Below are 17,414 nucleotides of genomic sequence, written 5' to 3'. Positions count from 1 at the left end.
TTCGGGTTTTAATTACCTTCATTAACACATTAACCCCTAGCGACGACTTTATAGGGCTGGAGGTAGTAGCCTGCATGCATGATACACTAACGTGGATGGTATTATAGAAAGGTAGACAGATGTAGCTCTACAACGATACCAAATAATCTGGAATATCTAGTTGCACTACAAAATACAGATATAAAAACCTCATTTTTTGGACCCGACTTTTTTTTACGCAAAATTCACCCGTGGTCGGAATCCCATTTTGTGTCCGGATTGTAGACTTTTTGGTTTCAGATGTAAGGCAAACCGGTATCAACTGCAAGCAGACAGATGAGGCTTTGCAAAAAGTAGGATAAGATGGGCATTTGGAATAAAGAGTGGTCTCCATACGAAAATAATGGCTCCGTTTAGGACAAAAAAAAAGAAAAAGTCCAACTTTTACCCTTCTGCTTATGCGCGAGTCTAATAGCCAACGAAAAACGATGTTAATGTGTTAACATCATTTTGACTTCGACGTTAGTACCTTGCAATTTCTCACAACCCCAGTTCATAGTATCTATTACAAATGCTCGAGATCGTTTAATGTGCTTGGATTATCGTATTTTATTTAGCAAGTTATGGAACACCAGTAATATGTAATATATACACAATAAAACATAATCGAGAAAAATTAAAATGCTTTTTAACAAAATAACAATTAACCCACTTTAATAATGGTGTCATACCATATCAGAAATACGAGTAATAATCACGAGGAAAATAGGAGCCAAACAATGTAATCGTATAAATGATCAGATAAAACAAGAATACAAGTACTATAATCGCAGGATATTCTTTTCTTTTACGTACTTTATCCTTTAGTGTATTGTGACAAAATATATTATAATGAAAGCAAGGAAATATATGCATTGTTTAAATTCTAAATGACAAGATAAGATAATAGAGCAAGAGTGTTTGAGTCACGATCAGTTTAATTTCCATATCTTTAACTCGACCATTAGTTTCAGTTATTCTATTTGGAACTGACTTGTAACAGACAAGTTTTCTCAAGATCACATTGATTGTTTGGATCTGTTGCGTTACCTGGTTGTTGTATATTGTGTATTTACAAAAAGAGACACGGCTCAGGTGGTCTAAGTGGTTAGAACGTCCGCCCCGGATGCGGGAGTTTGCGGGTTCGAACCACGACCGAGTGATACCAAAGACTAATAGAAATGGTATTACAGCTCCCTCGCTTGACGCCCAGCATTAAGAATATAGTGTTAGGACTGGTCTGCCTGGTGTCAGGATAATGTGACTGGGTGTGACATGATGCCTCGTGTCTGCTGGGTGATGCCCAAGTGCTAGACATCACTATAAACTGCCACACTGCCGACATCGTAGTGATATGACTGAAACATTGTTAAAGCTGCGTTAAAATATTGATTAGCTCTTCCGACACTGATAACAAAACTTTGAGATTGATTTGAGATAGACGGAAGATATATACATTGGTTATATAAGTTATAGATATTCTCTGGTGTGGCTAAGTTTGTTACAGATAACATTCTTAAATGAGTAAGAATATAATATAGATGGGTTGGCGGTAATAAGTGATGGCTACGAAGGTGACAAACCTACCGCCAATGGAAGACACTATCTTGCTCTGTAATTCCCATATAAAGAAACAAAATCAAAGCAGAAGAAAACGGTCAGTTGCAGAGCTCAAGCAAGAGAACATGAGAAAGTCTGCAAAGAGAACTTGATAAAGACTGTAAAGAGAACTTGATAAAGTCTGCAAAGCATAGGTACAGATCATAAATACAGTAGTGTGTGAACTGGTTTTAACATCCCATAAATCGAGGTATATTCTAAGGATAACTGACATAGCTAGCACCCGACCATCTCTAAAATACGTCACAGGTAAGGAAAGCCAAACATGGATATTAAAGAGAGTATTCAATCGCTAACAATGTGGTAAGAATTCCGAATTTAGCACAAGAATATCAAAAAGCCATATTTTATCGAAGGTTGTATAAAGGATAATATTCATATCTGGAATAGATTTACTAAGTTTTTCATTAAGCCCATAATCTCACTGTGCGAATAGAAGGGAAGGTAAACCCAGCAAGATCGTTACTTCTACCGCAACAAACAAATAAACATACATACATACATACTTACATACATACATACATACATACATACATAGTTTTGAAAAGGGTCTAAAATTGTCCTATATTGTTTCATATAACCTGGCTCAAGTACATTTCATCACCTTCATTTATTGCCTCTCTTACGTTCTCTGATGAGGTATTCTTATAATGTATACACAAGACAATAAAGCATATAGCCACCATTGTAGTTGTAAATGAGACATTTAATTGGGACATTATACCTTTGTGTACTAGTCCTAACACACTTTAAACATCATTTTGATTTCAACGTTTCAGCCGTGCGATTTCCTACATCCCCAATGCATGGCACCTAGGCAAATGCTGCAGTGATCATTTATTTAATAAGCTTGGATTATCACATTGCATTTATCAATGTATGAAACAATAGTAATATTTCATAAGGTTTTGAACAAAATAGCAATTAATCAACCATCAAAATGGTGTTTTGATATATTAACAAGCCTATGATAAATGAGTCAACGTTTAGTTTGACAATAATCGTCTATGTCACTATTCAGAAATATGACTAATAATAACAATGAAAACAAAGGCCAAACAACGTAATCGCAAAATGATCAGACAAAAGTAGGAAGAACACAAGTACAATACTTGCAGGATATTATTTTACCTCCTTTTTCCTTTGGTGTATTATGTCATGATACAGTAGATACAGTAAAGTGAAATCAATGAAGTATATGCGAATTTGACATGGCAGTATTGGAGTAATAGAGCAAGAATGTATGAATCAGGACCAGTTTAATTTCCTTCTCTTTAACTCAACTGTTCGTTTCAGTTATTCTGTTTTCTAATTGCCTTTTTGTAACAGGCATGTTTTCTCAAGATTACATTGAACCGCATTTGATTGTTAATTGTTTTGAGCCGTTGCTTTACCTGTTTGTTGCCTGTAATGTATTTACAAACACAGAATGTATCTTCCTTTACCCTCCCTGAATGAGTATATACCACAAGATAATCGTACGAAAGCTTGACATTATCCATATTAATCTATCATAGCGTCAGATACAGTGCACCAATAGATACGTCCGATTATATTCAAAATCATAAAACATACACAGCAAACACGAAATACGCATTAAACAAAGAACTATACACACCGCACGATACTTGAACATCAGGTATTGATTTGTTTTATTCTGCATTAAGATATAAAGACCGATACACATTATATCAGGGAACATTATATATATATATATATATATATATATATATATATATATATATATATATATATATATGTGTGTGTGTGTGTGTGTGTGGTGTGTGTGTGTGTGTCATGTAAATAAAATGCAAAATACATGCAGAAATGCACAAGCAAAGAAGGTAAATTTATAACATGCAAACATTAGCATACAAAGAGAAATGCATTTTTAAAGTTCAGTTTGCGAAATGTCATACAATCTGGCGTTCAAGATGAATTTGTTTGTATGGCGAGTCCTTTAGTATACCACTGTATGTGTTGTATTTCATTTCCTTTCGTATACCATTTAATGTTTTGTTTTGCACGTCCATTAGTATACCATTGTATGTGTTAGTATGACACATTCTCATTGTATTACGTTGAAAATGTTGCATTATACTTCCTTTAGTATAGCGTTGTATGTGTTGTATTGCACGCCCTCACTTATACCATTGAATGTGTTGTATTGCATGTCCTTTAGTATATATTTGTATGTGTTGGATTGCATGTCCTTTAGTATATATTTGTATGTGTTGTGTTGCATGTCCTTTAGTATATATTTGTATGTGTTGGATTGCATGTCCTTTAGTATATATTTGTATGTGTTGGATTGCATGTCCTTTAGTATATATTTGTATGTGTTGTGTTGCATGTCCTTTAGTATATATTTGTATGTGTTGTGTTGCATGTCCTTTAGTATATATTTGTATGTGTTGTATTGCACGTCCTTAATTATACCGCTGAATGTGTTGTATTACACATCCTGTAGTATACCGATGTATGTGTTGTATTACACTTCCTGTAGTATACCGCTGAATGTGTTGTATTACACTTCCTGTAGTATACCGCTGAATGTGTTGTATTACACTTCATGTAGTATACCGATGTATGTGTTGTATTACACTTCCTGTAGTATACCGTTGAATGTGTAGTATTACACATCCTTTAGAATAGCTTTATATGTGTCGTATTGCTCATCATTTAGTATACTATTGTATGTGTTCGTATGGCATGTCCTTTAGTATAGCGCTGTATGTGTTGTATTGCACGTCATTTAATATACCATTGCATGTGTTCGCATGAGACGACCTTTTGTATTGTTGTATGTGTTGTATTGCACGTACTATTCTGTTGAGACTGCAATTGGTTGCTTTATTCAAACAATTAAATTGATAATGACAGACCTGAAAGCTTGTGACCAAAATTACTTTCATTTTAAGTAATATTTTGCACTGATGCTGTACATTCGCGATGTAAAACACACCGAAGAAAAATGATTAAGAAACTGCTGAAAATATGTCATGTGATTTCAAAATATAAAGAGTTTTCCAGGTTATGCTGGTGTTTCTATTTTTACAGACATAATTGGTCGCAATATTACCCCAGTGGAGAAAGAGGAGGATGAAGACGAAATAAACGACAGCAATTAAAGGATAAACTTTCCTTACCGAAAATAAAACATCAATACCAATAACAAGGACCTCAGCAATAGTCATTCAAAGATTTAACTGTACAATATCATCATCTGTCATCAACACAAACAAAAAGAACACAATAATAATTGTCGCAGAATAGAAACCGAGTGGGATTTTGGATTAAATGAATAAGACAAATACAATGTGTGAAAGATGGAAATTTATGAAATGAATTAATAAAGAGAAAAGATAATGTAAAATACAATGATTCTCTCACGCTCTCAACATACGATTGACCCAATCACTCTACACAACATTCACACATTGAAAATAAACAAAAATGTTTAAATCAATATGAAGTACAGATCCACGAAACTTCATGGACTGCAGATACGCTTCAAACAATATTCTACACTAAAAGAGCGATTCACATAATCTCCACTATGAACTTCGATTAAGATTCAAATTTATCTTATGAACACAACTAAGATTCAAAATAATCTTGTGAACACAACTAATATTCAAAATAATCTTATGAACATAAAAGTGCAGTTGGAACAATAATTGAACCAAACGTATGCTTCTAGACCCCCTGTACAGTCGCACGATTCCCTAGATTGGCCCACACTCTTCTCGGCCGCTCGCACCCTTTATGGATCCACCACATGTACAGTCATACGTATACACGTACAGACAGCATACAGCACCCTTTTGAATTTGCTACGTCTACGTCCGTGGCACAGACATACGTACACACATACATACGTATCGACTGCACGCAGCCTTAAATACTCTGGTAACTCCAGACAGATCTAAAACAGCTTCAGATAGCTCTAGACATCTATAGTAAACTCTAGTCAGCTCTAGTCATAGTCACAGTCACAATTCCAGTGACAGTCACAATCACCGTCACATTCAGCTACAATAAAACCAAATTGGTCATAATAATAGTTTCTGTAAAATCTCTAGATATATGCTAATACATTAACCTCTAATGGTGACTTGTAATTCAAAGAATACCGTTATCCAACAAGTTAAACCAGGTCAGAATTTTCTTTGGGGAATGGAGAGGAATTCCATTACTTTTTTTTACAGTGTGAGCAGAGCGTGCAAATAAGAAGTTGAAATGTATAAATTAATATGTGCATTGACAAGGAAATAAAGGTTAAGATAACGCGAAATGTAACGTAAGTAAAAACGTAATAATGACCAGGAGATCTCCGCATAGGGTGAAAACAAGAGAGAAAGAGAGACAGAGATAGGGAAAAAGAAAGATACCTATTGACTAGCGCATGCTATAAATCTTCAACCGATCTGAAACAAAATGAAAAATATTTCAGAATGAACAAAACGTAATCCACTGGTTTTACAACCATCCGAATTCGAGTGATATATCAACACGTATGTCAAAAATCATTACTCAGCAGGACAGTTAGGATGTGAATTAGCGTCGCTGAGACATAAGGCTGTGAAAACCTGACCCAAATTCTGGAGGAAATGCATAGGCTAACCGTATTCCATTGAATAATGTGCAGTTTGACAATAATAATAATGACATTTTCTATAAATACTTGCTCTAAACTTCATAATACAAAGAAGCTCTTCAGACACTACTGTTATACACTATTGTACTGATACTATATTAGATATCAAACACTGTTTTTACTTTCTGAATACATATATAGGATGTTTTGTCTTCTGGTTATTTCGTAAGTACATACTTGTATTCCCCACGTTTTTCAAATAGAAGATTATCCTGCTGTCCGGACGCGCGTGTTTATGTAATATTGGTTAGCTTTTCGATAATGATATCAAACAGTGGCGTCTCTAGGGTTGGTGTCACCGAGCGCGGTAACTCATGGTATCACCCCCATGGACCTCCTTCCTGCACAAAAATTCAAACATTTTATAGACAGTCACGCGCGTTATCTTATGGTGTCACCACATGGACATCCTTCCTGCACAAAAATTCAAAAATGGTATAGACAGTCATTTTGGTGTCACCCCCTCTGATGGTGTCACCCGGTGCGGTCCGCATCCCCCGCACCCCATAGTGACGCCACTGATATCAAACATTTACATATGATTGTCGTTGGACCGATGATGTAAGCAGTGTTTGGGAATTTATATCCATTCCCTGGTGTGTCCAAATAACATTCTTCAAAAATTTAAGAATATAAGATAGGTAGGTTTGCGTGTAAGTAAGAGATAGCTATGAAGGCGACAAACCTAATGCACATGGAAGACATTTCCTTGCCACGAGACCCCCGTGTAAAGAATGCAAAAAAAAATCAAATTTACCGAAAACCTTCGAATTGCACAGATAAAGCAAGAGAACTTGAGCAAGTCTGCACAAGTTAACACGATAAAGTCTGTTAGAGAGCATGATAAAGTCTGCAAAGCAGAGATACAGATCATATCATCATATGTGTGTGCACTAAATCTAATGTCCCACAAAATGAAGATTCATTAATTCTACATACTTTTTAGCAAGTACACCAAACAAATATTTTAAAAAATCTCCAATGTAAATGCTACTCGCTATTTTTCTGATGTCATTTTATCTATCGCATACTGATTTATGTATTGAATAAATTTTGATAACCCTTTCTATTCTATTATCATTTCTGGAACGGATTTAATATGCATGCGTGAATGTATATGAGCTTTACATCAGACCATAATCTGACTTTGCGAAGAGAATGGGAGACAAATCCTGCGAAATTGTTACTTCTACCACAACGTACACACACACACACACACACACACACACACACACACACACACACATACATACATACATACATACATACATACATATAGAATGGAAGCTGGTCAAAATTGAATAGACAATATAGACGGCAGCTGAGATTCATCTGTACAAATGTTTGCAGTTTTCAAATTTGTATGTATGTATGTATGTATGTATGTATGTATGTATGTATGTATGTTGTGGTAGAAGTAACAGTTTTGCAGGATTTATCTCCCCTATTCTTCGCAAGGTCAGAGTATGGCCAAATGATAGGCTAAATCAGCTTTTCAGTACAAAGAAATTCTTAACATAGCCTGAGAAGTACTAGGTGTTTTCACAATCAAACTTGTAATCATTAGTGTTCCATGATTTCTTTGTTTTGATTGAACCAGAATAGTTCTTATTATTGTAACAACGTCTACAAGCAACACTTGACCTGACTTCACATGATCATCAAACGACATATACGCTAGCAAATTAGCTGCTTAGTCAAATTTTTAAAACTGAAATGGCTGAGTTTTAAATATCAAACTGAACTAAGAAATATCATAAAAACTGTATTTTATCTAAATTCACAATTTTAAACTTAATGTTTTCCTTCACCATTTGTTTGCTCACTACCTTATATGGAACTCTATAGAAAGATAATAGCAACAATTTTCCCATGGACCGTCTGCGTACAAAAAATACCAGGATATGACTCTCGGGAACCCAAACAACTCCCAACAGAGACAATAACAAGCACTTTTATACCAAATGCGCTATTTTGCGCCTATCAGGAAATATTCTGCCAATGGAATACACTATCTTGCTATGTAATTCCCAAATAAAGAAACAAAATCAAAGCAGAAGAAAACGGTCAGTTGCAGAGCTCAAGCAAGAGAACATGATAAAGTCTGCAAAGAGAACATGATAAAGTCTGCAAAGAGAACATGATAAAGTCTGCAAAAAGAACATGATAAAGTCTGCAAAGACAACATAATAAAGTCTGCAAAGAGAACATGATAAAATATGCAAAAGAACATGATAAAGTCTGCAAAGAGAACATGATAACGTATGCAAAGAGAACTTGATAAAGTCTGCAAAGCAAAGATACAGATCATACCAACAGTAGTGTGTGCACTGGTTTTAATATCCCATAAATCGAGGCCTATTCTAAGGATACCTGACATAGTTATCACTCGACCATCTCTACAATACGTCACTGGTAAGGAAAGCCTAACATGGATATTATAGAGAGTATTCGATAGCTATCAATGTGGTAAGAATTCCGAATTTAGGACAAGAATATCAAAAAGCCATATTTTATCGAAGGTTGTATACAGGACGCATACTACTGCAACTACTACTACTAATAATAATAATAGTAATAATAATAAAAATAATAATACGAAGAAGAAGAAGAAGAAATAATATTGATAAAGATTAATGAATTCTACATACATTTTTCTAGTGCATCGTAAAAATGTTTTTTAAAAATCCTTAACGTACTTGTTACTCGATATTTTTCCGATTTCATTTGATCTATTGTATATTGATTTATATATTGAATCAATTTTGATTACCTTTTTTCTTATGTACATATTTAGAATATATTTACTAAGCATGCGTATATGTATGTATATATATATATATATATATATATATATATATATATATATATATATATATATATATATATATATATATATATATATATATGTTTTTCATTAGGCCCATAATCTCACTGAAGAAATGTCATTCCGTGGGTCACACAAGGCAAATATGTTGATGACACAAGTGTTAAAATAACTATAAATATATCAAAAGTAAACATTATTTTGGAAACATTACTTGAAATGCATGAAAGAATTGGAAATTGTAAAAGATAAAGTACACAAATGATTAAAAATACTTCAGGAAGCAGAACTGCCTTTCTAGTGAATGGTCAAGAGTGGACAATGACAGACCCAATCAATGGAAACTTAAACAAGGTGTGGGCACTTTCTTCTGTTGTGTATACCTATATTATGTGTATTATCATTCATACATTTAGTTTGTAAGTGTTAATCAGTAAAAAATATTTTGAAACGTTTCTTATCAATTATAAGTTCACACTTTAAAGATGAGTCATGCATCAAATGCATAGATTCATTAATAGCAATAAGGTTGAGTTGCACAAACGTTTGAGTAAACATCATGTGATGTGAATGGAGGCCGTGGATGTTTTTTAAAAGACTAGGCTGACCTAATTCTTGATTACCTGGTGTAACCAACATGACCAATTCAAATCATTCTGGAATGAATACTGTATGCGTCTCTTAACTGTATTATGGCTTAATAATCTACATAAGCGAATTATTATGTGGAATTATGAATTTTAGTAGTAGCCACAGTCTTGTAAGAGTTAATTGGAAAGGATCTCATTTATTTCATTTAATCATTTGTTGTTATTATAGTACTCAAAATATTCAGATTAATCAGATCAGAATTCACTTAAGTACATTTTTAGCTGTACTGAATATATAGTCAAACCTGTTTTAATGTGAACTGGGTTCAGTGGTCACCGAATCATAAAGGTCTTTCTAATTTCCCATGGCGAACCTATATATAAATGCCATGTAATCAGCAGTCACCTGCCTTCCACAGCGCGTGGCCAGTTGTCTCTTAATCAAGCAGTGGATTAACACTGCCTTCCATGGTCATTAAAATGACTGCTCCAAGTATGCAAATTCAACATCTTTTGTATGATGAGCAAGGCATGGTATACATAAAGGTTACTGTTGTTGTTCTAGGATTTAACGCCATTTTTGAGCACAAGATAGGCTATACATGGCGGCCAGTATAACTGGTGAAAGACGAACCCTGGAAATTCCAGGGAAGAACCACTGACCCACGTGAAGCTACTGGCAGGCTTTCCCACGTATCCACGCTAGCTGAGCCTTGGACTCGAACCCACGCAGGCAGAGGTGAGATGGCAGTGATCCGAAACGGTGAGCGCTTTAGACCACTCGGCCACTTGGGGCCCCGAAAACATAAAGGTATATTTTTATATATAACATTAATTAATGTTTAAACCTTTCATAATCGATTGTACTAACTATGAGCCAATGAAACTCAAAGGGGTCTGACAAATCCAGATTCATCATGCAGAGAGCACATCAATGTTGTAGTCACGTGATACAACAAAACCATAGTTGACAGGCTCTATTTTTGATGAATCTGACTTTCTCCAAGTTACTCTAACGGTGATAGGTTTCTGGTTGTTCTTCTCAGAATAATAAATTGAGAATTAGGTGTCTATTTGTTCTTTTACTAACTGTTTGTGACATTAATTTAATATTATCGTAGGTAGTTATGTGTAACAGCATTGGAAAGGGGTTTATTGTTGATATCACATGACTAATCAACTTCTGATGGCATTAACATGTCGGTTGTGAGATCTATGTAGTCATGTGACAAGTTATGCTCATGGTGAGTACCGGGTCAAATTTCATCAACACTAGATGCATCTTGTCTGTCAGCAAATTAAATACATAACAATTATAATATTTTTAATTTATCAGAAAATAATCAATTTCAATACAGGTGTGACTCAATGTTACTCTCGTATAAGTTTGCTAAGCCAGCTTGTACATGGCTATTCTATACTATGCCACATGCTGATAGAGAATTCCAACTTTTCTATAGGCGATTGACTCTAACCCTAAACTCCAACATAAAAATGTCAAAATGGTGTGGAAGGGTCAGAGGCAATTTGGACTAACAGTGCAGGTGCTACTAGCAATAGTCCCAGGAAGCTTCTTTGCATTACTTAATCATAAAAGGTCACAAACAAAAGCGTACTGTCTGCTGTCTTTTGAGCCCAGTGAGTTTGAGCAACTGTTTAATCCATTAATTATTTGAAGTATGAACACCTGTGTTCATAACTAATTATACCTATTGCCCTGATAAATAGTCATCTTTATGTTTCAGTCGCTATTACTCTAAGTGATCTGCATAGCTTGTGGGAGAAATGTTTGATTTTTTTTAATTGATATATGCCGATGATTTGCAACATGTTTAAGAAGAAGAAGAAGAAGAAGGAGAATATCAGATTAAAACTTTGGAACAACCTACTACTGCATTACTGTGGTTAATGTTATTATATTGTTGATATCTTGGCTAAAAATGCATGGTACATGTAAAACAACACGAGCAACCCAACCAGCAATGTCACTTTATAGTCTGAAGACAAGACTTGATGATGGTTTAGTAAACTGGCTACAAAAACCAATTTTGAATTATGGATCAGAAGTCTAAATGTCTTTGTTTTGTACAAAGCAATTAACATTGAAGGTGTACATACATCATTTTGTAAATAAATTATTGATATTAAAAACACACCAAATGATTTTATCTATAATGAATTGGGTTGAATACAAATGCAAGCAGTGAAATATATAAGAATTCTTAAGTACTGGTTTAAATTGTTAAAGATGACTGATGATCGAGTCCCAAAACAAGGCTAATTAATGACCTACAAATGACATGCAACAAACACTGTGATTGGTGGGTAAATAAAGTCAGGAATCTACTGTTTTCATATGGAATGGGAGAAATCTGGGTTAATCAAGGGTGGGTGATGAGAAACTCTTTCTCATTATATTTATATAATGTTGTAAAGATATTTTTCAGCAAGAACTAGGGTAATCTGGTCATATTCCAACCAATGAGGTCACTGATATGATATCGACAACTTCATCATTGAAGCCGACTAATGTGAAGCTAATTATGATAAGGGAAGCAGTCAATTGGGCTTCTTGGAACAGGTTTCATTATTAGAAAGCAAATAATTTGAGTTCTTCTTACTCAGCAGTACAGGAAAGTGATTTTCTTACAACTATATATGCAGGGGGTAAATCCGACCATGTTGTGGCTTATTCCAACCTCTGATACATGTAATGTTGTTGTTGTTGTTGTTGTAGGGTTTAATGCCATTTTTCAGCACACGATAGGCTATACATGGCAGCCAGTATTAATGGTGGAGGAAGAACCCGGGAAAACACTGGATAGTACCACCGACCCTCGAGAAGCAACTGGCAAGCTTTCTCACATACCCACATTAGCCGAATCAGAGACTTGAACCTATGCAGACAGAGGTGAGATGGCAGTGATCCGAAAAGCGGAGAGCGCTTTAGACCACTCGGCCACTCAGGGCCCCGATACATGTAATTCCAACCATCATATATGGACCGTACATATACAAGATTCATCCATAAAATACAAAGATTTTGTTTATCGTGACAGATTTAAAAGCTTTAAATTGTTTTTATCTTTTTCGTATAGATAGATGGCAGATAGAAAATGATATTGTTATATAGATAATAGTGAATGTTGTTATAGAGATAATTGTGGAGAGAATTAAAATGTTATTTTTATTTAGATTTATACCTTTAATATTTTATTTATTTGTTTCTCATTACATATTTATTTCTGGACATTTTGTTTTTCAATGTTCAATACAAACTGATCATAATTCTATATTTTCTTTAAAGTTGTGTTCTTTGTCAGAATTGCCCTCATGATAACGAACCTGGGGTATATCACTGCATATGATTTTTATTTGTCATAAAACTGGTGCAATTTTTACTTTTTTTTTTAGCAAGACAAAGCTTTATGATAACATAATTATTATGTTATTGAGAGCTATACAAACCTTGGATGATTGAGTCCCGACTAGGATCCTGAATACATTTTTCTTTTTTATGAATGCTGCTTCTGAACTCACGCAGAAGATAAAATACTGAAGAGAGCCTGGAAACATCTTTACTAATTTGCATACGCATGTGCAGAAATAAAAACAAAGAACACAGCAAGTAATTTGCATATCTTTGTTGTAAACAGCAGGACGCACATCCACGTTCGGAATTACCCTACTAGTCGGAATATGACCATGTTACCACAGGCACTTGATTCTGGGGTAAACTAATGTGTACACTCACTATATAACACTTGATTCTGGGGTAAACTAATGTGTACACTCACTATATAACACTTGATTCTGGGGTAAACTAATGTGTACTCTCACTGTATAGTAGTAGTGAGTGTACACATTAGTTTACCCCAGAATCAAGTGCCTGTGCATGTTACCCTAAAATGGAGACCTAAACTTAATGAATTACGATTTTATAATAAGGTCAAAAACAATCTGAGTTGTTTTTGCCATATATGTTATTTTTACTCTTCATACAGTGTTAGCCAGCTAAGCATGTCACCTTATTTATTTAGAATATACTCGCATGCCACCAACTGGGTATTTATTTACGAGTGTCATGCATACGCCTCGGCTTTGATAGTGAAAGTGGATTCCGACCAAGGTCTCACTGGATAGTTTCGTATTTTGCCCCATCCCCCAAGACAGAAGGTATAAACCTAATTGTCACAAGCCTAGCATTTATAAATTCACATATAAGCTAATCTACAATGTGGTTTACATTTACATTGAGTTAGGCTTGGAAATAGGTTTGCTTGTTGGTGACTGCCTGTTAGCATTGGATATCAAATGCGTAACTTTGGCTGCAAATGAGCTGCCAACTTGGCTTACGTATTTACGTGAGTCTGCTACAGAGGTAAATATCTAAAATTCTATATATGGTCGAGGGGTGATGAAAAGTTAGTACTAATATTAGTACCCTTACTCCTACCTCGTAAACATGTGTCATGTAACCATGCCAATTTATTTTACCGTGTAATGGCTTAATAAATTCAAAATAAGCCAAACTTCTTTCACAGCATGATTATACGTATGTAGTTGATTTCTACACTATTTGTTTTTCTGACTTTAGTGATGATTTGTTTTGCTCCATTACATGATATGGGATCAGTTCGTAGCCTCAACCACAACAAATCAAGTTGAGGCTACGACATCGTAGCTAATGAAAAATATGCAAATGTATTCATGCATAAGGCACATACTGATTCTTTTAGCTGTTTTGTCACAGGAAAATATTCAAAATAGCTATTTCTTGTCAAAAATGAATGTAACATTTAGGGTTTGGTGGCAATGTTGGTTCAGTATGAAAACTACCGGTTGCACCAGGAATTAACCTGATTACTGTAGTCAAAGTCTCACATGTATGCTTTCTTCAAAAATCATTAGTTTTTTTAGTTTTTTTATTTGTATCTTCAGTGTAAAATTATTCTCATTGTTCTGCAAATGGTCATTGTCGGATGAAAATTCACCAGATAAACTGTCCAGTGAGACCTTAAGAACCAGTGTCATTTTTTCAGTCTTGTCAAATGTGATTCATTGTGCCATAAATCTTTCCTTAGTACCTCCATATCTTGAATCTGACATAGTTAGGTATTCCAAACATACACTTCATTATAGATTAGATAGCACTTAATCATAGTAGAAGAAGGGACTTAACTCAACAGTTTTAATGTTACCAGATATTGCTCCTGATCCATTCTCCTAATGAACAACAAAAGCCTTATAAGTTTCATGCAAGGTGGTTTAATTGAAGTATTTCACATATTTCACATACTTATTCAGTTTATCAACATTTTCAGTACAAACCTAGTACATTTTTAAAATTTTATGACGATTGCCTTAATTTAATGCTCTTACATACATATCTACTCATGATGTAATGTTTCAATACACATATTTCATTTTATTTACAGAAATTTAAGTTATAATGACCTATATATAAGAAGTTTGGGGTTTTATTTTCTTGTAGGCCTCAAGGTGTATGGGAGCACAGCTGCTGAAGTGATATTGCTGACAGCAGGACAGCATCAAAACCTTATTTGGGGTCCGACACACCAATTGTTGAGGAGCTTTCACAGGAACAAATATATCTGCACCAGTTTCACTGAAGTTTTTGGTGAGTTATGTTAAATGGATGTCCCTTTTTACATTGTGTTTTTTTTTTTCTTCTCCCCTTTTTTTACTTTGCATGATTTTCTATTTGCTTTAGATTTGATTCTATGCAGATGACAATCACTAGCAAAACAAACTTCTAAATACCAGCAACTTCAACAACATTATTTGCCGGCCAGTATGAAAATGATTTAAAGGTGACCTTCTTAGTGTTCTTAAAATACATTATCCATGCATATTGTTTTATCAACAGATGGGATAAATCTGGGTATAGAATTTCATTGTTTAAGTTTCCCAACTGATGTGGTTTAGTTTACAAAGATTGGTCCATTCATTTGATGTTACCTGATGAGTTTTCTCCCTTTAGTCTACCTTGGATTTCTCTATTCTAGAATAGATTTGACCTTCTTCATGAAATCAGTGAGAGAGTTCTGGTCAGTTTATATATGCAGTGCATCATTATTGTTCTTTCAAGTACTTAGCATGTACATTCTGCAGTTATTTTACAAGAAATTCAGCTTGGCTTCTTTACATCTTTTATTCACTACTATTTCAGATTGCATGAAGAGTTATTTGTGCTCACAGATATCTCTGATATCACCAGGGTGTATTAGCTATGAAAAATGATGAAACTGACATATTTTAAGGAAATTGTATGTTTCAGAGGGGAAAGTAATACATAATGTATGAAGCTGCCTCATAGCTGTTGCTCTGATAGCTTTTGGTCATCGATAAATTCAATAAATCATAGGAAACAAACTATTTTGAATTTTAAACTTCTTAAGGTTGCGTTTTATTTAGAACTGGCCAAACTTTTGAAAATAAGAAGATTTTCCCTTAATCAGACTGCTATTTGAATTCTTAATAAGGTCTCATTGGATAGTTTCGTATTTTGACTCTCCCCCACCCCCTTAAATTGTAAGGTAGAAGGCATGAACCTAATTATCACAAGCCTAGCATTTATAAATTCACACATAAGTTAAATCTATAATGTGGTTTAGATTTACTTTGAGATAGGCATGGAAATATGGTTGGCTTAATGGTGACTGCCTGTCACAGTTAGATGAGCATTGGATATCAAATGCATAACTTGGGCTGCAAATGAGCTGCCGACTTGGCTTACGTATTTACATGTGTCTGCTACAGAGGTAAATATCTAAAAATCTAGATGGTTGAGAGGTGATGAAAAGTATGCTAATTTGCTATAGTACTAGTGAACTTTATTCATGCATAAGGCACATACTGATTCTTTTAGCTGCCTTGTCACAGAAAAAATATTCAAAATAGCTATTTCTGTCAAAAATGAATGTAAAATTTAGGGGTTGGTGGCAGTGTTGGTTCAGTATAAAAACCACCAGTTGCATCAGGAATTAACCAGTGATTACTGCAGTTACAATTTCACATGTACGCTTTCTACAAAAATAATTAGTTTGTTTTTATTTGTATCTTCAGTGTAAAATTATTCTCATTTTTATGTAAATGGTCATTGTTGGATGAAAATTCACCAGATAATTAGTCCAATGAGACCTAATAGCTTAGGATAACTCTAACATGTTCTTGTAAATTAACGTTAGTCCCGCAGATCAGAACAGGTATCCTTTTGTACCGTTACTTGAGTTAAATTGAAAACATCTTGCATGAAAATATTAGTTTTATGTCAAGTAAAATCCCCAAATCGTCCTTTTCTGGCAATTTTTTTAGCACACATTAGTAGTGAATAGGGATAGTTTTAGCCTCAGTGGGAATTAGCATTACAGGACCCCTTGGGATCGTTTAGCCTCAATGGAAATTTAACATGGGGAAAAATCGTGGGATCATTTAGCCTTAAGGGAAATTTAACATGGGGAAAACTCATGGGACACTATAGCCTCAAGGGGAAATTAACATGGGTGGGACTGTATAGCCTCTAGGGGAAATTAACATGGGTGGGACAGTATAGCCTCAAGGGGAATTGAATATGGGAAATGGAATAGGGTCGGGACCCTATTTTAATAGGGTCCCGACCTGATAGGTCTATGGAAAGGGAACAGGGGAGAGGGATATAAAACACGCACACACACAC

At 34.7% G+C, this 17,414-nt stretch overlaps 1 long non-coding RNA gene across 1 annotated transcript in view; it reads left to right on the top strand.

Annotated features, from left to right (window-relative positions):
* The first annotated feature begins 13,129 nt into the window (after positions 1–13,129).
* LOC149793571 (uncharacterized) overlaps positions 13,130–17,414 on the top strand; it is a 33,295-nt gene continuing 29,010 nt past the window's right edge. Inside the window, exons 1-2 of the long non-coding RNA XR_016422576.1 lie at positions 13,130–13,447; positions 15,210–15,356. This is a non-coding gene — a long non-coding RNA (uncharacterized LOC149793571). The remainder of the gene's footprint in view (positions 13,448–15,209; positions 15,357–17,414) is intronic.

The sequence above is a fragment of the Sinohyriopsis cumingii genome, chromosome 8, assembly GCF_028554795.1.
Source record: "Sinohyriopsis cumingii isolate HCF-2022 chromosome 8, ASM2855479v2, whole genome shotgun sequence".
Classification (NCBI taxonomy): Eukaryota; Metazoa; Mollusca; class Bivalvia; order Unionida; family Unionidae; genus Sinohyriopsis; species Sinohyriopsis cumingii.
Note: the sequence above shows the minus strand (reverse complement) of the source record. Positions and strands in the feature narration are given on the sequence as shown.